The following is a 23,304-nucleotide window of genomic DNA, read 5'->3' on the forward strand; positions in this document are numbered from 1 at the left end:
CCACTGCAACAGTATTGAGGGTTAAATGACGATATTCCCAGCAAGAACATGGTACCATACTGCTTCTGCCTAGAAATACATTGCTACTTCATGGCTCAGAAGAATAAGTGTGCATGAATATTTATTTGACTAAGAAGCAGCAGAAAATATATTGTGAAATAAAATAAAAAGAACGGTGTTAGTAACTTCTGGTGCTTATCCTAAGCTGGCTATCCTCATCTTCCTGGCACAAAGGGGAAATTGTACTTCTTTGACTTTTAAATTAAGCTGGACTATGCAACCAGCTCCTGGTAAAGTTTTGTGAGAAGCAATGATATGTGTTGTGTTGTCACTTTCACTCTAGAGCATTTAATTGTTACCGTAAGCATTCTCTTTTCCTGCTGCATCGACTGAGAAAGTGCGTGCTACAGACAATACAACTTTAGCATGGTGGAAAGTAACTCATCTGGGACCACTGAGTGAATGCATGGACAACAGACACCCTGGGGGAGTCACCAGAAACTCACAGCAGAATTTACATGAGCAAGAAATAAATGTGGACTATGTTAAACCGCTGAAGTTTGGGGTTTGCTACTTGATATGATTTGGCTTAGTGTCCCCACCCAGATCTCACCTTGAATTGTAATAATTCCCATGTGTCAAGGGTAGGACCAGGTGGAGATAATTGAATCATAAAGGTAGTTTTTCCCACGCTGTTCTCATGATAGTGAGTGAGTTCTCAAAGGATCTGATGGTTTTATAAGGGGCTTCCCCCTTCCCTAACCTCTCATTCTCTCTCCTGCTGCCTTGTGAAGAAGGAAGTGTTTGCTTCCCCTTCTGCCATGATTGTAAGTTTCCTGAGGCCTCCCCAGCCATGCAGAACTGTGAGTCAATTAAAACTTTCCTTTATAAACTACCCAGTCTCAGGTATGTCCTTACAGTAGCATGAGAATGAACTAATACACTACTATAGTATACCTGGTCTATTCTGATTAATGCGGTGACCTTAGGGAAATTGTCAATTTTTTAAACCAAGTGGAATAGCATTACCAGGTTTTGGATGGTTATACTAAGGACTTATGGGAAGCTAGAATAAATGATGATAATCTACATCTGTTCTCTGGTCATGGCTTGGTTCTGTGTCAGTGAGTTTAGGTTTGGAATGAACTATCCCATGTGTCGGGGTGATCTCAAATATATTGCATTGATTTTTTAGTTGATTTTATTGAGATACAATCCACATACACTAAAATTCACCATTTTTTTTAACATGTAGCTTTATAAATCTTGATGAATGTAGGTATTTGTATAACCATTAATATCATCAAGATATACATAGAATATTTCCATCACTCCAAAAATTTCCCTTATACTTCTTTGTAGCACATTCTCTACCCTCATATCCAACTCCCTGACAATCACGTCTCTGATCTATGTCCCTTTAAATTTGCTTTTCTCAGATAATCATGTAACTGCAATCACATGGCATATAAGCTTTTGTGTCTGGCTTTCTTCAGTTAGCATGATGTTTTTGAGATTCATCCATGTTTTTGCATCAGTTTTTCACCTAGTTTTGCTTCTGAGTGGTACTTTGTTTAATGGAGTTATCACAATTTGTTTATCCATTCACCCCATCACTAATGATGAACATTCGTGTTGTTTTCAGTTTGAGGCAATTATGAGTAAAAAGGTTGTGAACATTCACATAGAGGTTTTTATGGGGACATGGGTTTTCATTACTCTTAGGTAAATACTTAGAGGATCTATTGATTGATCATATGTTAAGTATGTACTTATTTTTCAAATTACGTTTCAAAGTGATGATAACGTTTGCATTACTACTAGAAAAATGTATGAGTTCGAGATGTTCTACACCTTTACTGTGCTTTGTATTTTCAGCTTTTAAAGTTTTATGCACTCTAGTATAAGTGTAGTAATATCTTACTTTGATTTTAACTGGGGTTTCCCTCATGACTTGTGGTATTGGGTATCTTTTCATGAACTTACTTACCGCTTGGATTTCTTCCTTGGTGAGTTGTTTACTCAAGTTTTTTGTTAATATTTTTTATATGTGGTTTTGTGTCTTCTTTTATTATTCAGTTATAGATATTCTAGATATTTTAGTTTATATGTTTTAAACATAACTCCCTTTAATGTGTGTAAAGTAAACACTGTGTCATTTTTTAAATTAGATAAACTCAGCCAAACGGGAGAATATTGAAGAGGCCAGTGGTACAGTACAGGCCTGGGAAACAAGGATCATTTTTATCCCTTTTCCTTCCCGGAGCCTTGGAGAGAAGAACAATGCATAGAGACAACATATGTAGCCTCATGCTTTTTATGTACAAATGGTGGAATTTTTCCATTTTCCATTTTCTTTCTTTATCTTCTGTATATCTTTGTCACCATGTTAAGGTAGCATCCAACCACATACCCCAAATCATCAATACCTTATGCCAATTCAGGGTGACTTAAAGATGCTTTGTATGCACTCTTATGCATAAAAGTAAGATTAAAAGATTTCAGCATATTCTCTCACTGCGACATCTTATGTTATTCTGAAATTAAGAGTTCACTAAAATTATATTCGATCATGATGAATCTTTTTAAAACCACTTAAGGAAATAGGAAACATTTCTTACATTCTGGAAATTTTGCCTGTGATAATAATTGTCATTGATTGTTATCCTTAGAATCAAAGGGGTTCATCACAAAACAACTTTTTATGGTAATGAGGAAGCAGATCATTCAAGTTTGTTTTTCTTCCTCAAGAATTCTTTGTAAATTGTTTGGAAAATTTTAGTAGCCTTATTTTCTATATTAATTTTTGAATATTTAAAATAAATGATTTCTAGGTTTGAAAATTATCACCTGCATGAGGCAAATAACTAACTAAACAAAGAAGTTCTAATACTTGAATTGTAATTTCCCACATAGTATATGTATTTTTGTTCGATCTCTCTTGGATTAGGAAGAGATGAACTCAGAAGTTTGTTTCCATCTGTCATCAATAATATTTATAATAGTTCAATTACATTTCATTTATTATTTATGAATATTGAGAGATAAAAAGATTTTTCCTACATTGGAGTAGATAGGCATGTCATGATTACGAAATTAATCACTTAAGCACCACCTTAAAAATTGATCCAAAAAATATTGTGAATTAAAAAAATAAATACTGTGTGGTCAAAACTATCCCAGGGAAAGTATTCATTTCATGCAATTTAAATATCATCAGCCCCTTAGTGAAAACCTGCTTCTATGAGGGAGCATTACATGGTTTTCACCATGTTTGACTTATGTCACACAAAATAATCCTCCTCCCCTTTCTATTATCTGTCCAATGATAACTTTAAATTCTTTACTCTGGGCTAACCAAATTTTTATGTAATGTCATGTATTATCGTGTAGTCTCAATATGACTTAATGTATAATGAAAGTAAATATGATTGAAGCAGAACTTGTAAAATGCAGAAGAAAGATATGGATCCCAAAAGTCATAAAGACAAACTAGGAGACCAAAAAGCGTAGCTTACCAAAAGTTTTTGTAGTCAAATGTTTTATTTCTTAACATGAAGTCTTTAGGGAATTGGATCATATCAAATAAAAAGAGACATGAGAAAAGTGAAACAATCACAGAAATAATCATTTGTTGAATATCTACTACATACTAGACCCTATTCTTCATGCTTTATATGCATTAACTCGCAAGCTTTACAGCAACTTAATGAGGTTGTTACTATTATTAGGCCCATTTTACAGAGTAGAAAACCAGGGTCACTCAGTCGGTAACTGACAGAGTCACAATTGCATCCTAGCAGTTGGGCCACTAAGCCCTTGGTTTTACTCAGTATGCTATGCTACCTCTCAATTAAGTTGATTAATAGCTCAAAAAGATCTTCTCTCATAACAAATTATTATAATTGTTGTTTGAAATTGGTATTGTTAGCTATAGCTCTAGAAAAAAACCTGATTTCTGTTTTCAAAGAATGTTTAGCTAATGGGTCATCTATAGATTGGATCTGTAAAGTAATGCAATTTATTAAAGTACCAACATTTATAAATCCAAATGCTTATTGTCCTTCTCAGAGTGGTTACCTTGAGAGACCTTATATTTATGGCAAAGATGCTATCATTACTCAAAATATTTTTGCTTTATCTTTTTAAATTGTCTTGGAAAACTGGGAATCTTAAAAATATTTCTGATGGTAGTAACATTAAACTTTCATTTTATTTTATTATTTTATTATTTTAATTGATTAATTTATTTTTGAGATGGAGTCTCACTGTGTTGCCCAGGCTAGAGTGCAGTGGCATGATCTTGGCTCACTGCAACCTCTGCCACCTAGGTTCAAGCAATTCTCATGACTCAGCCTTCCGAATAGCTAGAATTACGGGTGATCGCCACCATGCCCAGCTAATTTTTGTATTTTTAATAGAGAGAGGGTTTCACCATGTTGGCCAGGCTGGTCTTGAACTCCTGACCTCAAGTGACCCACCCGCCTCAGCCTCCCAGTGTTGGGATTACAGGCATGGGCCACTGTGCCTGGCCATATTAACTTTTTAAATGTGGATTTGAATGCTGGAAACAAGTTTGGTAGATAAAAATCCGGTTAGCCAAAATAAGATATAATTCTAAACAAAAATGAGTTCTTGCTGAGACTCAGGATGGCCTTTATTTCAGGTCTAAAACATTTAAAATGGTTGGAGAATGGGGCAATGACAATTTTGGAGTTTACTAAATTGTCTAGCTTACTAAGGTGTCTACAGCCTTGAAGCCAACTTTTGTTAATGTACATTCTGATATGTTTTATTAAAACAGACAATATTAATAGCTCATAGATCTGTGCCTAATATCTTGCTTTAACTCATAAGTGGGTTGGATGTTTCTGAATTAATAATAAAACCACTGTTTCAGTGTTCCATGTTGATCCTAATGGCAATAAAGGTGAATCGTTGATATTTTTTATCTTTGTATACAGAAGTGGTTTTTCTGCAATTTTACTTCATTAATGGATATCATATGTATTTCTCTGCCAAACCCTGTTATGAAGAAATTCACTTTTGCCTATCTGGTTGAAATGAGCAGATTTCTGCCTGTTTTTGAATAACAGGTAAGTAAATGGGAGAGCATGAACTAAGACAGACTCTTTTCTTACCACTTGCTATGTGAGTAGAGACTGGGCCATTGAAAATTATGTGTACCCTGGGAAAATGTTCCATTAACTCATTATTCTGAACTGAAATAAAATAAAACATTTTCATAATATTTTCAGAGCACAAGTTTTAGCCATAGAAATCGAGTTATTATTTAGATGAATTGTAGTGTTTCAGTGTAATTTCTGATAGTCCCATCTAGAAAGTAGACCAGTGGTTTCTAACCAGGAACAATTTCCTGATCCCAGGGACATTTGGGAATTTCTAGAGGCATGTTTTATTGACACAACTGGTGGAATGCTACTGGCACCTGGGGAGTGGAGGCCAGGGATGCTGCTAAACACAATACAATGAACAGCAAATCCTCCCACGAGAAAGAATTATCCAGCCCCAAACGTCAATCCTGCCGTGACTGAAAAACTTTGGTCTAGAGAACTACCAATGAAGACAATAATAATAAGTTAAAGCGATAACTTAAAAAACAGACATAAAGTTAAGGTAAGCAGAATATTTAAAATAAATGTTTAGAGTACCAAATGTAATACCACAAATTATTTACCTCTTCAAATCTGAAGATGAGTCACTCGCTGTAGTGAATGGAATGATGGTTTCCACATAAGATATGTCCACCTGGAACCTGGGAATGTGACCTTATTCGCAAAAGGGATCTTTGCAGAGATAATTAAGTCAAGGATCTCAAGATGAGATCATCTGGAATTATCTTGATTGGCCCTAAATTCAATGAAAAATGTCCTGATACATAGAAAGGGAGAAAGCACAGGGGAGAGATCATACGAAGACAGAGGCAGAAATTGGAGTTACGTAGCTACACGTCAAGAATCTGGAATAGACAAGATTCTTGTCTATTCTCTCCCAGAGTCTTTGAAAACCTGTTGACACCTTGATTTCAGACTCTTGCCTCCACAAATATAAAAGAATGATTTTCTATAATCTTGAGCCACCAGTTTGTAATTCGTTATGACAGTCCTCGGAAACTAATACACCTGCTAATTATCCCTGCTCAAAAGAACTCAGAAAAAAAAGAAAAAAAAAAAAAGGGAGAGAACACTTCAGGGGCATAGGAGGTTTGAAATAGTTGAAAGGATCAGGATGGACCTGTCTGAACCTTTAACTTTGCCAACAGAATGGGTCAAAAGGACTTCTAAGCCAAATCAGTCTCTTGGGGAGCCCTCTACTGGACATAATGTTCAGCCAGATTGAACTGGCTGTGAGGGATGAACTCTATATAGATACTTATCCAAAAGCCAAGACCAGAACCAAAATATGTCTAAAAGGTCAAGGCCAGAGAGGTGAAGTTTGTTAGGACGTTTATCCTGTTTCATCTTGAATGTGAAGAACATAGTATAGTATGTAGCACATCTAAAGAGAAATAAGCCCTATCACAAGAGGAAACTTTAAGGATCCCTCTTTACTTGTTTTTCTCCATTCAGAACATCAGAAACATCCATCTGGTATAGAAGGCTTTCTAAATCCAAAGTTCGTTCATTCAGCAAATACTCATTGGGTCTGTTGTTCTACATTATCTGTCCATCGAATCCTAACAGCAGATTCTTCAGCTCCAGGCTTTATGAAGAGGACAAATGGGTTTGTTAGTAGTGACTGATTCACAAATTACCATAATTTCTTGGACATGATATGGGCAAATATGGGCATCAGAGTTTGACTCTCCACTTTCTCTGGGGTAAGAAGCTGGTAGCAATCTTTAATCAGCATTATTGTAGGGAACAGCATTTTAAAAAAATTATTCGTTGTCTTACAAAGTCTGCCTTGGAATGTGTGTGTGTGTGTGTGTGTGTGTGTGTGTGAGAAGACCTTATTGCTAATTAGACTTAGTGTTCATGTGCATTTATTCCAAATGCAATTTTTAATTATTTATAGTTTTACTTGATTTTTATGGAGGATTTGTTTTTCTTCACTATTTCTTAGAGTACTGTGTGAGGCTGTGTGATACTCAGTGCTACATATACTTCATTGCATGGCTGTAAGCTCAGCATTCACATCTCTGGAGCAGTGTGGAAAGGGTTCTTTAAATCCCCTTTGGTAGCAAAAGTCACTCACTGCTCAGAATGTAATTAACAAGCTGATTCACTGTTGGTTAGAAACTTGGGCGCCATGCTTCCTGTGTAACATCATTAACTGCCCCCTGAGCAGTGGCCTATCAGCCTTCTCAGTTCAGTGGTGACTTGGGCAGGAAGAGCACCGTATAGTCACTTCACAGCCAAAGATTTTTATGTGGGATACAAAAAGATGATTATGTCTAAGGAGTGACATGGAGGTTGTTGATTTAGGAAGGCTTCACTATCTTTCTTGACATCTTCTTTGAAATATTAGGAATTTATTCCATTATTTCTACTTTTTAAAAACACATTGGTCTAGATATTTAAAAAATCAAAACAATGTTTTAAAACTTTTCCTAGAGTTATTTATTAGGCTTACAGCCTTACCACCTCTTACAATTGAGCATCTTAGGCTTGCTGCACAAGGGATGTTTTTCTGTTGTTGTTTTGTTTTTTTGAGACGGAGTCTCGCTCTGTCGCCCAGGCTGGAGTGCAGTGGCGGGATCTCGGCTCACTGCAAGCTCCGCCTCCTGGGTTTACGCCATTCTCCTGCCTCAGCCTCCTGAGTAGCTGGGACTACAGGCGCCCGCCACCGCGCCCGGCTAATTTTTTGTATTTTTAGTAGAGACGGGGTTTCACCGTGGTCTCGATCTCCTGACCTTGTGATCCGCCCACCTCGGCCTCCCAAAGTGCTGGGATTACAGGCGTGAGCCACCGCGCCCGGCCGGGATGTTTTTCTTTTATAAGCTGAAAGTTGTCCATATTCACTATTAAATTTAAATTTTCCAGGGATTAATCATTTATTTGTTTGTCACTTTTTCTTTCTTTATCCTGCTGCCTGCTTTGGACTTACTTTTCTCTCTCTGTGTGTGTGTGTGTGTGTGTGTGTGTGTGTGTGTGTGTGTGTGTTTCCTTGGCATTACCTTCAAGGAGTAGAGAAAGAAAAGAGATGAAAGACAAATCAGGTAACTTTATCATTCTATTTAACGTTTTACAGATGTGGAAAAGGAGCCAAATTCAATGGTTAAAGTACAAATGTATCTCTGCATTAATTACCAATGCTTAGCCCTGTTCATCAATACTGATACCCATGTTGACGGTAGTGAAAAATGTCCTCATGTGCATTTTAATTTTGAATAGCTGCTTTTTAGGGTAAAGGGGTTCTGCTGGCAGGGCCTGATGCATTTGTGGGCAAGCTGGGAAATCATTTCCTAATAATAAGACGGTGGGAAGGCAACACTGTTGTCCCACTTTGAGAATCCCTTCCAAGTTACTAAAATGTGCTTTGAAATCATTTATAAAACATAAATAATAGACGGTGAATCATCCTATTCAGTATTGTCACATATCTCTGCCATGATATCCACTGTTCAGCCACTCATATATTTCTTTCTGATTAAACAGTCATAGTTTTTTTTTTTTTTTAAACAGAGTCTTGCTCTATTGCTCAGGCTAGAGTGCAGTGGCACCGTCTCAGCTCACTGCAATCTCTGCCTCCCGGGTTCAAGCAATTCTCCTGCCTCAGCCTCCCGAGTAGCTGGGATTGCAGGTGCACACCACCACGCTCAGCTAATTTTTATATTTTTAGTGGAAATGGAGTTTCACCATATTGGCCAGGCTGGTCTCGAACTCCTGACCTTGTGATCCTCCCACCTCGGCCTCTCAAAGTGCTGGGATTACAGGTGTGAGCCACCGCACCCAGACTAAAATTCTACTCTTTTTCTACTTAGCACTTGTAAATGTAATCCAGTCATTTCTCTTTCTTCTGAATGAACTGAATTAATCTTCGTTTGGGTTGAAAAAGAGTAGAATTTTAAGACCACACTCAATCCCCCTGTGTGGCACTGAGAAGGGGGAGTCATTAAGGAAACTGGTTATAAGGAAAGTAGAGCTTTGGTGTTTTTCACATTTTTATTTATTTGCAAAAATGCACATGCTTTATAGCTTTGTAGAGATGCCACATAAATCATTATATATAGGAGTCTCTCATTTCTTCTTCTAGAACCTGTACATGGTCTTATTCTGCAGCCAATATTTTACAGATTGCATTTTACCTCCATAGTGCAACTCTGAGAGCATGTCCCATGTCTTTAGCCCGTGATCCTCAATTACCAGATACAGCCAGATTTTTAAATAAATGACTAAAAGTAAGAGAATTCTCAAAATTTCTTATACTCATTCCTTTAAGCCAAAACTTTAAAAGATGCTAACCATTTCAAAAGAAACTTTGCCAGAATAAATTCTTCTGTGCTTTTAAAAACAGAGAATGCAATCTTAATTCTGGTTCGTATTGTGGACTTAGGGTAGACTTCTATCCTAGTCAAATGGCAAAGCAGACCACAGTGGAGCGCTGTCCCTGGGATTCTGAGGTGTGGAGAATTCCCCGTCTAGATGCCCATAGAAATACTATGCATTTTGACTTTCATTCCATACTCAACAAATATTTATTGGGCACTGGTGTGCTAGAGATGATGCTGATAACTGAGGCTACAAGGCTACAAAGGCACTAACTCTGCTCTCAAAAATTTACAAGTCAGTAAAGGACAAAGACAAATAAATGTCTGGCATATAGTTACCATTTGGGAAATGCTTTTAATAGAGGTGTGAACAGAGCTCTCCTGAGAGAATCAAGAAATAATTTTTAAATTTTCTTTTATTGAAAATATCTGTATTGCCTCTTCTGATCATAAACATGCTTGTAAAAAATTTAGCTAATATTTCAAAAGTGTAAGAAGAAAATAAGACCACTTGTAAGCTCATTACTAGAAAATAACCACAAATTCCATTTTGGTACAGTTTCTTCTGAATTTTTGTGGGGATTGTTGCATATAGTGGAGTGTATGTGTGTGTGTATGTGTGTGCACGTGTTTTTACCAGATTGTTTGCCACAAGGCGGACCCCCAGTCTACATAGCCATCCTGCCCACTTTGCAATTTCCTGCCTTCTATCTCTATTGGGTGGGAAACCAGACAACCGAACTTGTTTGCACGGTGTCTAAAAGAAGAGCAAATTACACTGAGTGCAAGTCTGAGGGCCTCTTCTCAGAGAAAAGAGCATGAGCTTTAGCACATGGTTTCTATTTTGAGTCCTCAGAGGCCTTTTTTCCCTTGCTTCCTGGGCTTCAGCTGTGTTCCTGGTACTTGAGGTTATTGGAGAGATGACCTCTCCATAAGCGAGCCGCTTTTTTCTAAATGTAGTTCCTGACTTTTAGCAACTAATGAGAATTTGGCAATGCCCGGCTATCAATAGCTTGTCACTATTAAGCAGTGAGCAAAAGCGGCCTCAATTTTAAGCCTCTACTTTACCCCAGGAGAAGCCTGCCAATCTGCGCATAAAGGACACGTGGCAATTGGAACCCAATGCTAGTTATATTTGTTCTGTGTGAGCCTTCATCTAGGGTTGCCAGATAAAATATAGGACACCCAGTTAAATATGAGTTTAAATAAACAATGGGTGATTTTAAAATATAAGGATGTCTCATGCAATATTTGAAACATCCTTGTACTAAAAAACTGTGCCTTGTTCTATCTGAAATTCAACTGTAGCCAAGTGTTCTGTATTTTTATTTACTAAGTCTGACAATTTTACCCCATCTATTCCAGGCACCAAATCACCATCATCAAACTCTTCCCCTCCCTCTTTTACTCTTTTCTCGTTACTCACAAGGCTGGCCAGAGAGGCTCAGTTCACACAAGGCTGGCCAGAGAGGCTCAGTTCACACAAGGCTGGCCAGAGAGGCTCAGTTCACACAAGGCTGGCCAGAGAGGCTCAGTTCAGTTGCATAGAATTCACTTCCTACTTGGCTGTGATTCAGTTTATACAGAAGACATGTTTGGTAATGGAATAATCTACTTAAAATAAATGAAATATCTTAACATAAATGCAGAACCTCATTCTAAGACAATTAAATTGAGGTCAAATATATATGTGTGAATAGATAGATAGAGAGGATCATTGTGATTTGATAAGAAACAATTATTTCCACCTTAAGTTCATAATCTAAATCATAAAGATTTGAACAGAAAGTTACTTAACCAATAAAGGTTAAGTTAAATTATGGGGAAAGTTACCCAGAAAATAACTTTTCTCAATGCTTTTTTAGTGATTCTAAAACCATAGTCAAGGAAATTTGTCTATTAATGCCTTTAAAGCTACTGCTAGCACTAAGCCAAGTGCACTGAGATGATTGATCTACATTTCTTCCCAATGACGACAGTGATTATGATGCTTTTTAGAAAATACCTGTACAGAACTGGAGAATTTAGAGGTTTTTTGCCTATTCAATGTCTAAAATTCTGAGTTATTCTCTTATCTTAAAGTCAAAGAAGGCATAGTTAACAGTTTGTCCTGGATTAGAATTTGACCTCCGATCCTTATTTTTCAGACTGTACAGAAATCCCTTAAATGCTCTGAGCTCCAGTTCCAGTATCTGAACAAAAGGGTGGTGATACCTGAGGATTTATGAGGCTTACATGAGGTGACATATGCAAAAATATCTGGCCTGGCACAGTGGTTACCCAATAAACATCATCATTGCAGTTCTTTTGGGATGTAATTGCTGTTAGACACTAAGATATCTGGAAATTAGAGTGACACACATATGAACAATCAATTCCTGCTTCTTGTGGTAAATCCTGGACTGCATCATTCATGTGTTCCCTCCTTTCTTCCTTTGCTTCTACATATCATAAGGCATGTTAAGTTACTCTGCAGTCCTTAATCTTACAATGTTCCTTTCACTTCTTGCCAAATTCCCAAAGCCATATATACAGGATGGTTTTCTCTTCAGTCTCTAACCTCTTAAGTTACCCAAGAGGTAATAAATAGAGGTCTTGCATCCATGGCATTGATATTTTGCATACATTTATCTTTCCTCTGAAAATAGCCACTACTTATTTTTCTCCATTCTGGGTGAAGGAAAAGTGCTATAACCTGATATCACCTAAAAATAAAGTTTGGCCAATACTACACAGGTTTCATGTAAGTTCATCTTCAATGAAAGATAAAATGACTAAATTAAATAAAATGTCCTATAAGTGTTAAATAAAAGATATGTATAAGCATGGATTGAAACATAGCAGAAACAATTATTTTAAACAAAAAAAAATGCTGTTCAAAAATGTTACAAAGGTCACCCATTGCCTTGTTTGGAAAATTCTGGGGTTATAGTGGAGTAACATCAAATTAATATTTAAAAATATATGTTATACCAATATAATTATATAGCTTTCAATTTGAAACAAAAAAGATAAAATAGGTAGATCTACAGCTGACCTTTTTGCTATTGTTTCAGTTTGTCTTCCCCAAAACTCATGTTGAAATTTAATCCCTAACGTGGCAGTGTTGGGAGGTGAAACCTGCTGGGTGGTGCTTGGGTCACCGGGGGCAAATTTCTCATGAATGGTTTGGTGCTGTTCTCACGTTAGTGAACGAGTTCTTGCTCTGGCCAGGCTGGATTACTTCCTGTGGGAATGAATTACTTCCTGTGAGAGTGGGTTGTTAAAAAAGCAAAGAGGTCCCTTGGGTTTTGCTTCTTTGCACGTGTTTGCTTCCACTTTGATCTATACCATGTTTTGATGCAGCACGAAACCCTCACTGGAAGCCAGGGCCATGCTTTTGAATTTCTCAGCCTTCAAAACTGTGAACTAACTAAACCTGTTTTCTTCATAAATTATCCAGACTCAGGTACTCCGTTATAGCAACACAAAATATCCAAGACACTAAGCCTCCCAGCAACCACCTCTTCCCTGTAATGCAGAGACCGTCTGAGATGTACTGTATAGTGAACAGTAGTATCTATCACTGAAGTTCTCACCAGCATGTCTATGCTATTTGAGTATTCTCAAATCATGGACCTAAACATTACAAAGTGTCTTGTGCATTTTGCTTCATATTTACTTTTAAAATAGCAGAACGCTGGCATTTTATAGTAGGTGACTGTCTTAGTCTGTTTGTACTAGTATAACAAAATACTGGATACTAGGTAATTTATAAATAGCAGAATTTTTTTTTTTTCTCACAGTTCTATAGGCTGGAAAGCCTAAGATCAAGGTGCCAGCAGAGTTGGCATCTTCTGAGGGCTAGTTCCACTGATGGCATCCTCTCACGGTGACAGCCTCACATGGTGGAAGGGGGAAGAGCAAAAAGGGAAAACTATGTGTCCTCACCTAGTAGAAGAGATGGAAGGGCAAAATCGGCCTAGCTAGTCCCTTCCAGCACTTTTATCTGATCGCTAATCTCATTCATGAGGGTTCTGCCCTCAGGACTTAATCACCTTCTGTATTAGTCCGTTTTCACACTGCTGAAAAAGACATAACCAAAACTGGGTAAATTAAAAAGAAAAAGAGGTTTACTGGACTCACAGTTTCCTGTGACTGGGAGAGGCCTCACAACCATGGTGGAAGGTGAAAGGCATGTCTTACATGGCAGCAGGCAAGAGAGAGAATGAGAACCAAGCGAAAGGGATTTCCCCTTCTAAAACCATCAGATCTCATAAGACTTATTCACTACCATGAGAACAGTATGGGGGAAACTGTTCCCATGGGTATTGAGTATTCAATTGTCTACCACCAGGTCCCTCCTACAACATGTGGGAATTATGGGAGCTACAATTCAAGATGAGATTAGGGTGAGGACATAGCCAAACCATATCACTTCTTAAAGATCCCACCTCTTAATACAGTACTATCACACTGGAGTTGAAGTTCCAATATGAACTTTGGAGGAAATACAAATATTCAAATCATAGTATCTTTTCACTCACTTTTAAAAAAAAATTTTACTCTAAGTTATGGGATAAATGTGCAGAATGTGCAGGTTTGTTACATAGGTACACATGTGCCATTGTCATTTGCTGCATCTATCAACCTTGTTTCCCTCCCTATGTCCATGTGTTCTCATTGTTCAACTCCCACTTGGTTTTCTGTTTCTGTGTTAACTTGCTGAGGATAATGGCTTCCAGCTTCATCCATGTCCCTGCAAAGGACATTATCTTATTCCATTTTATGGTTGCATAGTATTCCATGGTGTATATGTACTACATTTTCTTTATCCAGTCTATCATTGATGGACATTTGGATTGGTTCTATGTCTTTGCTATTGAAAATAGTGCTGCAGTAAACATACATGTACATGTGCTTTATAGTAGAACGATTTATATTCCTTTGGGTATCTACCGAGGAATGGGATTGCTGGGTTAAATGGTATTTCTGGTTCTAGATCCTTGAGGAATTGCCATACTGTCTTTCACAATGGTTGAACTAATTTACATTCCCACCAACAACGTAAAAGTGTTCCCATTTCTCCACAGCCTCGCCAGCATCTATTGTTTCTTGACTTTTTAATAATCACCATTCTGACTGACATGAGATGATATCTCATTGTGGTTTTGATTTGCATTTCTCTAATGATCAATGATGTTAAGCTTTTAAAAATATGTTTGTTGGCTGTATAAATGTCTTCTTTTGGGAAGTGTTTGCTCATATCCTTTGCTCATTTTTTGATGGGGTTGTTTGTTTCTTGTAAATTTGTTTAAGTTCCTTGTAGATTCTGGATATCAGATGTTTGTCAGATGGGTAGACTGCAAAAATTTTCTCCCATTCTGTAGGTTGCCTGTTCACTCTGATGATAGTTTCTTTTGCTGTGTAAAAGCTCTTTAATTTAATTAGATCCCATTTGTCAATTTTGGGTTTTGTTGCAATTGCTTTTGGCATTTTCATCATGAAATCTTTGCCGAGGTCTAAGTCCTGAATGGTATTGCCTAGGTTTCCTTCTAAGGTTTTTGTGGTTTTGGGTTTTACATTTAAGTCTTCAATCCACCTTGAGTTAACTTTTGTATAAGATATAAAGAAGGGGTCCAGTTTCAGTTTTCTGCATATGGCTAGCCAGTTTTCCCAGCACTCTTTATTAAATAGGGAATCTTCCCTGTTGATTTTTTCATCTGGTTTGTTGAAGATCAGATGGTTGTAGATGTGTGGTATTATTTCTGAGGTCCCTGTTCTGTTCCATTGGTCTATATGTCTGTTTTGGTACCAGTATCATGCTGTTTTGTTACTGTAGCCTTGTAGTATAGTTTGAAGTCAGGTAGCATGATGCTTCTGACTTTGTTCTTTTTGCTTAGGATTGTCTTGGCTATAAGGGCTCTTTTTTGGTTCCATATGAAATTTAAAGTAGTTTTTTTTCTAATTCTGAGAAGACTATCAATGGTAGTTTGATGGGAGTAGTATTGAATCTTTCAAATACTTTGAGCAGTATGGACATTTTCATGATATTGATTCTTCCTATTCATGAGGATGGAATGTTTTTCCATTTGTTTGTGTCCTCTCTTATTTCCTTAAGACGTAGTTTGCAGCTCTCCTTGAAAAGGTCCTTCATGTCTTTTGTTAGCTGTATTCATAGGTATTTTATTCTCTTTGTAGCAATTGTGAATGGGAGTTCATTCATGGTTTGACTCTCTGTCTATTGTTGGTGTACAGGAATGTTTGTGATTATTGCACATTGATTTCATATCCTGAGACTTTGCTGAAGTTGCTTATCTGCTTAAGGAGTTTTTGGACTGAAACAATGGGGTTTTCTAAATACAGAATCATGTTGTCTGCAAACAGAGATGATTTGACTTCTTCTCTTCCTATCTGAATACCTTCTTTCTCTTTCCTGATGCCCTGGCCAGAACTTGCAATACTATGTTGAATAGGAGCAATGAGAGAGGGCATCCCTGTCTTGTGCCAGTTTTCAAAGAGAATACTTCCAGCTTTTGCCCATTCAATATGATATTGGCTGTGGGTTTGTCATAAATGGCTCTTATTATTTTGATATTTGTTCCATCAATACCTAGTTTATTGAGAGTTTTTAACACCAAGGGATGTTGAATTTTATTGAAGGACTTTTCTGCATCTATTGAGATAATCATGTGGTTTTTATTATTGATTCTGTTTATGTGATGGATCATGTTTATTCATTTGCATATGTTGAACCAGCTTTGCATCCCAGGGATGAAGCCGATTGGATCTTGGTGGATAAGCTTTTTGATGTAGTGCTGGTTTTGGTTTGCTGGTATTTTATTAAGATTTTTGCATCCATAACTCACCTTTGTAATCACTCCTTTGTGTAGGATCTAAGGGGAGAAAAGAAAGATTTCAACCCACTCACCAGAAAGGTTCAGCCATATCTGATGTTTTAGAGGTGGGAGAGAGTGATCTCCGAGGACAAAGGAAAGGGAACAATAAGAAGGAACTCACCAAAGAAAAGAGGTGGCATAATCCAGTGGTCTGGAGTCAGCAATAGGTCCTGGGTGGGGAGGGGGTTAACGGATGTGGGTATAGTTTGCCAGCTGATTACAGGAAGTGGACCAAACTACCTTATTTCACCTGGTAGTTGAATGATCCATCAAAGAAAACAAGATAACATTTGCAACTGAAGAAGCTTTGTTCTAGGAGCCCTGGCTGAGTATACTAGAGAAGGAACACTGTTTCTCTCACTTTGCAAGGGTGGCAGTGAGGGTTTTATCTGAATTACATTCTAAGCATGGCAGATTTTCCAGAATAAGAAATATCTTGCATTTTAGGCAGCGCTAGTTCTGATTTCAGTGACATGGAAAATGCAAGAGCCTCCATGTGGTACAGGCAGGAAGGATGGCAATGAGAGGAGAGTCTTAGCCTGGAAGAGGCCTTGGTGTTAGTGTCTGGAGCTTTAGAATTCTGGCTTATTCTCTATGGGGGTGAGTGAGAGTGTGAGGTACTGGATGCCTATTCCTTGAGACTCAACCGAAATTGCCATTAGAAGCACTAGCTAAGCCTAATGTAGGATGGGCATCATTTCTACCACCCAGTGACGCTCCACCTTCATGACAGAGGCACAGGCCCAGTTTCACTGGCATGTTGCATGTGAGATTCCCCTTGTGACCATAACAGTAGTGGCTATGAAAACAATATTTTAACCTTGGAACAGTTCTCCCATGAATCCAAACAGTTCTCCCATGAATCCAAGGGCCAAAGATTGGCGAGTTCTGGGTTGCTAGCCCTAGCAGCAAGCAACAAAGACTAACAAGTGCCCCCGGAGATGTTAGAATACTTGGGTAGGGAAACTACAAAACACTTGACTTCCTACAATTAAACAGAAGGATAGTTTAGGAACAATACATGTAGGATATTAATATCCATGAGACTATCTTTATACTTAACTGGTAGGTGGAGTCCACAATGCTCGGACTTATTGTGAACACTTATTATCTCATGTGTTTATTCATTGACGTATCCAGGAAGGTTTACCGAACATCTGCTAGATGCTAGACACTGTGCTGTCCTCTGGGGACACATTAGAAATAAGGTAGACACGATCTCTCATTTCCCTGGATGGAATTTGCAGTCTAGCTCTTGCATATCTCCAAGGAAACTTCACTATTTTAAAATCATCTTTTCGTTAATTTAAGGCAATGAAATCCAAGGATTTAAAAATAAAAACCTTGCAAATCTGTGTAATAGTTAGGCATAGACACTACTTTTAGTGTGTAGAAATACTGATTTTTGCTATTGTTTCCTAAAATATGGTAGAGAGAAGGTGGAGCTCCTTTTATATTCTCGACTGTAGAATGTTCCTTCTTCTTCAAATGGGATGCTCATCGTCTCAATTTTATTTCACGATTTCAGCATCCAGGAATGAATAGGACAGCTGGCCAGCAAGCCAGATGAACTAATTCCACCCAGAAATCAAATGGATTGCAGACAGTGCAGCCAAATGATCCTCTCATCCTAAAGGTTGGTGTTAGATATTTCCAATTCATGAGAGATAGGTCAAATGATTTTTCAGCTTCAGACTTTCAGAAAGAAAAATTGCTATTCCATTTTATGATAAATATGTTTGCTTAAAGTACCACCCACAACATGAAATATAACTTGGTCCTTTGGACCCTCTTTAATGGTATTATGTACATGTCAACACCTGCCATGTCAGGCATTAATAATGAGTCAAATAAAATAAATGCTTATTAACACTTAAGATGTGTTAGATTTTGCTAGGCAATAAGAAGTTTTTCAACCCTACAGAGGGATAAATAGATAATATACAGTATTGTTCAGACTGTCCAAAAATTATAATCCTATTGGGAAGATAAAATTAAAACACGTGAAACAAGACTAAACACAAAATATAAAGAAGTGTATAATGAAGTGCTGAAGCATTGGCAAGTGGTAAAGGGAATTAGGGAACATCACTAATGATTGTGACTGTCCAAGAAGGCTTTACAAACCAAACTGCACTTGTACTGAGTCTTGAGACAATGGCAAGTGTGTCACAGGTGAAAGTAAACAGGAATTTGCAGATAGCATAAAGAAAGGTGTAGGTAGTGGTATAAACTTTCTATGTTTCTAGAGCAATAAGTAAACTAGGCTCACTGGAGGGAGAAATGAAATAAGATCACTAGAAGGGTAGATGCTTTAGGGAGGATTTGAAAGCTAAACAGAGATGTTTTAGTGTGGGTAATGAGTAATAAACCATAGAAGATTCTGTTGCAGTGGAAGCACAAGCTTTAATTAGTGGCTATAGAAGAACTAATCTGAAAACAATAAGAGAGCTTGAAGTGAGAAAGATGAGTCAGGGAGACCATTAGGTTACCCAGCCACTGGCCAATGGTGTCATTGCTCCACATATAAAACTCTAGGCTTATCTATAAGGGATTTGTCGGCATGAACGGATAAGGGTATAAGTTAGAAAAGAGTAATTCAGTGAAAAGTCCAGAGACTGGGCAAGACAAGGGAGAGTCATTAGTTTAGAAAGTATGAGTTAGAAGGAGAAGACAAAAGGCAGAACATCTACTATTTGGAAGACCCTGGTAACACAATGCTCTGTGTTGGAAAGATTATCTTGGAAATTCTGTTAATGAGCAATAATTAGAGGGCCTTAAAAGAAATTATTAGCCGGGCCCTGACTCTGAATGACCTACACCACCCTGATGAAATGTACACATTATGGAGCAGTGTTTAGAGAAAAGAAAAATATTAAGGTCAATGTAAAACCCTATATCCACAAACAGGTCATTATCGGAGATCATCTCTAGATCAAAATGTGAAAAATGCACTATGTTCAAATTAGTATGCAAAATAAAGCATCAGCGTGGGGTGAATTTATGTGATTATGGCATGAATAATTCATTAGTACAAGCAGTACAATTAGCTGCTTATAATATAATGATATAACTATTGCATTCATGTACAATAAGCCTGACCCAAACTGTAGTAATAGCAAGACTTATTTTGAAAGCAAAAAAAAGCCCCAAATGTGTCAAATCCAAAAGCACTAGCATGTGTTGCTAGTGTGAAAAAAAAGTAGTAAGAGGACGGAACAAGTTTATGCCTAAAATTTGTTTTTTAAAAGGGTGTAATTGCTTATCTGAGCATTTTATCAAACATCAAATAAAATTGCTTTACTCAGCATTGTAATTTAATTGATATGTTTGCTAAATATATCTTGACACATTTAAAATTTACTATATAAAGCATGTAGATAAACAGTTAAATAGCTAGTTATGCTGAATGAAAAGCATTTTAACTATAGAAAAATCTTTCTCAGGCTTTCGGTAGATAGAAGTCAGGGTTAAACCGACAGAAGATAATCAATTCATGGGCTGGATCAATAAGTAATGGTATCTGCAGTCTGATTCAACAGCGTCTTTAATTTTCAGAATAGAGGTTCAATTCACTTTAAGTCCTGCTTTAATCATTTTTGTGATGAAATTCCATCTGTCTTGGACTTCCGCTGTGCTGGTGTAGGCTAAGCTTTCCCATTGAATAGACGTTTTGTGGGGTTTTCCTTAGAACTTAATTCTGCTCTTAGGAGTTGCCATGCTTTTACCTGTAAGAATCCAGGACAGTAATGTACTTCAACTTGGCTTTAGGTAACTTCTAGTTGATTTTGCTTTGACACTAATTAATGGACAACAGTAAAATATATGAATTGAAAATGGTAAACCAGAGTGATCATTTTTAAAAGATATACCAAAAATAATGCAATGTTCTTATCACTGTTCTTGCCATCCTCTTAGCGAGCCATTTTATGAAGGTGAGCAGTGATGCAGTGAGGTTTGAGGGGCTACTTTTAGTGAAATCATGCATCTCAAGCAGGAATGCATGTTTATACTGTTTCCCACACTGGCAGTTTCAAGTTACTCATATTTCCCAGTTACAATAAGCAGTGATACGTTATTGGGCATCCTTGCACATTTGTAACAATATACACAAAAGTAAACTGACATCTGATGAGTATTGGTGTAACAAGGCTCATCTTATGCTTCTTATATATATATAGTCTCTCTTAATTCCCGTAAATACCTTCTATAAGAGACTTTCATTTCTGGCAATACAGTGGGACACACATCCTCTAAAACCAATCTATTGAGAAACGTTTAACATATTGAAGAAAATACACACATGTGTGCAAAACACAGCCATGCTTATATTGCTGAGTTGGCAAGAAAGGTCAAGCTAAGCCAAAACATGAGTCCAGAGCAAAGAGTGCTGGCTGAACTAGAGGTAATTTCCAGAATTATCTGAACAGGAGCTTTGATATTAATGAACTACATGTGTTAGGAAGCTATAAAACCTAAGGCCTCCAAAGAGAGAACTGGGTTAGAACTTCAAATAAAGCTGGGATTTCAAAATTTGCTCATTTAAGTGGTTAGTGAGAAACAAAATAAAACCAATAAGTATCTCTTGTAAAGGTTATCATCAAAGAAAATTAGCTTTGTTCTTTGTCTTGATGAAGGGAAAAAATAAAACCCAAAAGCAAATGTAAACTAATACATTTAGCAAAGTTGCAGGATACAAAATCAACACACAAAAATCAGTTGTATTTCTATATACTAACAATAAATAATTCAGAAATAAAACTAAAAATAAATTCTTTTTATAAAAGTGTTATTTAACACTTTTATTATAAAATACTAGAATACTAGGTGATAAATTTAACAAAGGAGATACAAGACTTGTATACTGAAAACTATAAGATATTGTGGCAAGAAATTAAAGAAGACATAAATAAATGGAAAATCATCCTGTGTTAATGGATTAAAAGACAATATTGTTAAGTTGGCAATACTACTTAAAATAATCTACAGGTTCAATACAATCCCTATCAAAGTCCCAGTGACATTTTTTTCTTTGCTGAAAAAAATGCTAATGAAATTGTAAAGGGCCCTGGCTAACCAAAATAATAAAAAAAGAAGAAAAAAGAGTACTTATATTTATTGATTTTAAGACTTATCACAAAGCTTGAATAATCAAAACATTATAGCAGGAGAACAAGGGTAAACACATAGACTAATGAAATAAAATTGGGAGTCTAGAGATAAACCTATACATCTATGCACAATTGCTTTTCAATAATAGTGTCAAAATCATTTAATGGGGAAATATAATTTCTTCAATAAACTGTATTGGGACAACCAGATATCTACATACCAAAGAATAAAGCTGTTCCTTGATTTCATATATATAAATATTAACTCAGAGCTGATTAATGACCTAAATAGAATAAAAACTATACAACTCTTAGAAGAAAACCTTAGAAAGTTAATCATCATAATCTTAGGCTTAACAATGCATTGTTAGATATGACACTGAAAGCACAAACAACAAAAGCAAAAGTAAATAAATTAGACTTCATCAAAACTGAAAATCCCTTTGTGCATCAGAGCACACTACAAAGAGTGACAATACAACCTACAAAATGGGAGCAGATATTTACAAATCATGTATCTAATAAGAGTCTATGGGCAGAATATATAAAGAACTCTTTTAACTCAACAACAAAATGACAACTCCTTTTAAAAAATGAGGAAGGACTAAGATGGCCACCTTGAAACAACTGTGGTTAGGGGGTCCCACCAAGAAGAACAAAAACAGCAGATGGATCCTGCACTGACAACTGAGGTATCCAGGTTCTCTCATTGGGACTGACTGCAGTTGGCGCAGCCCATGGAGAGTGAGGAAAAGCAGTGTGGAGCGACGGCCCACCCAGGAGCCACATGGAGCACGGAGAGCTCTCCCCCGAGCCAAGGCAGGCAGTGAGTGATGGTGCTGCCCAGCCTGGGAAACCACACTTTTTCCATGGGTCTGTGCAACCCAGAGATCAGGAGATACCATCATGAGCCCGTGCCACCAGGAACCAGAGCTGTGCAGATTCTCAATGGCTGTTCGGCTGGAGACTATCTAAGACGACTGAGCTCCCACGGGGAGAGGCGGTGGCCATCACTTCGGCTGCCTAAGACTACTGAGCTCCCAAGGCTTGGGGGCGGGGCGCGGTCACCGTCACTGCCGCTGCCTGGTGCCTAAGACGACTGAGCTACCGGGAGTGTGGTGGCTGCCATCACTGCAGCTCCACTCTGCCGTTTTCCCCTTTGCGGTGGAGTTTGGACCCAGGAGGAATTCCCCACAGTGCAGCACAGTGGTTGTGGCAGATTGTGGCAACACGGCCTCTTTAGGCTGGACCTTGAACCATCCCTTATCACCAGGCAGGGCCTCCTTCTGAGAATTTCAGGACCTCCAGCCAGGCGTGTATGCACGGAACTCTGATCTCCCTGGCACAGAGCCCCTGCGGGGAGGGGTGAACACAGTCTCCGCGGATCAGTGAACTTATTCTTTTCCCCTGCTGACTCTGAGGAATCCAGGCAGTCTGGACGAGAGGGAGTCCCCCCAGTGTAACGCACCCCCTCCACCAAGGGACAGCCAAAGTGCTTCATTAAGTGGGTTCCTGATCCCATGCCTCCTGACTGGGCAAGATCCCCCAAAAGGAGTCACCAGACACCTTATATAGGAGTGTTCCCGCTGACTTCAGCTTGGTACACCTCTGGGACAGAGCTCCCAGAGGAAGGAGCAGGCAGCCATCTTTACTATTCTGTCTCCACTGGTGACATCTCCAGGAATCATGGGAGGGAGCCAGGCGAATAGGGTATGGAATGGACCCCCAGCAAATGGCAGCGGCCTTACTGAAGAGGGCCTGGCTGTTGAAAGAAAAACAAACAGAAAGCAATAATAACAGTATCAACAAAATGTCCTCATAAAAACTCCATCCAAAGGTCAGCAGCCTCAAAGATTGCAGC

General features: G+C 37.9%; 1 long non-coding RNA gene across 1 annotated transcript in view; it reads left to right on the plus strand.

Annotated features, from left to right (window-relative positions):
• Window positions 1-23,304, plus strand: part of LOC126949666 (uncharacterized) — a 102,008-nt gene that overhangs the window by 65,662 nt on the left and 13,042 nt on the right. The window contains exon 2 of the long non-coding RNA XR_007723867.1: window positions 17,861-17,968. This is a non-coding gene — a long non-coding RNA (uncharacterized LOC126949666). The remainder of the gene's footprint in view (window positions 1-17,860; window positions 17,969-23,304) is intronic.

The sequence above is a fragment of the Macaca thibetana genome, chromosome 3 (assembly GCF_024542745.1).
Source record: "Macaca thibetana thibetana isolate TM-01 chromosome 3, ASM2454274v1, whole genome shotgun sequence".
NCBI lineage: Eukaryota > Metazoa > Chordata > Mammalia > Primates > Cercopithecidae > Macaca > Macaca thibetana.